This window comes from Podarcis pityusensis (assembly GCF_964106645.2).
Source record: "Podarcis pityusensis genome assembly, chromosome: 6".
Classification (NCBI taxonomy): Eukaryota; Metazoa; Chordata; class Lepidosauria; order Squamata; family Lacertidae; genus Podarcis; species Podarcis pityusensis.
This window is the reverse complement of record NC_138030.1, coordinates 48,167,978-48,168,229: the sequence shown is the minus strand read 5'-3', so window position 1 is coordinate 48,168,229 and position 252 is coordinate 48,167,978.

Below are 252 nucleotides of genomic sequence, written 5' to 3'. Positions count from 1 at the left end.
CAAAGTCTTAGAAAGGCAGAAATCATCCGTGAAAGAGATATGAAATGTTGGGATGTGCATTTGTTCTCTTACATTAATATCACAACCTTTCTTCTGTCATGGAACCCAAGGCAGTAAATGCATGGCGCCTTCCAGGCAATGCCCAGACCTACACCTTCAGACCATGTCATATGTTGGTGTAATGTATACAGTGCCACCTGCGGTTGGTGCAGAAGAAACGAGGGCTCCCCAAAACCTTTCATGCATCTGATA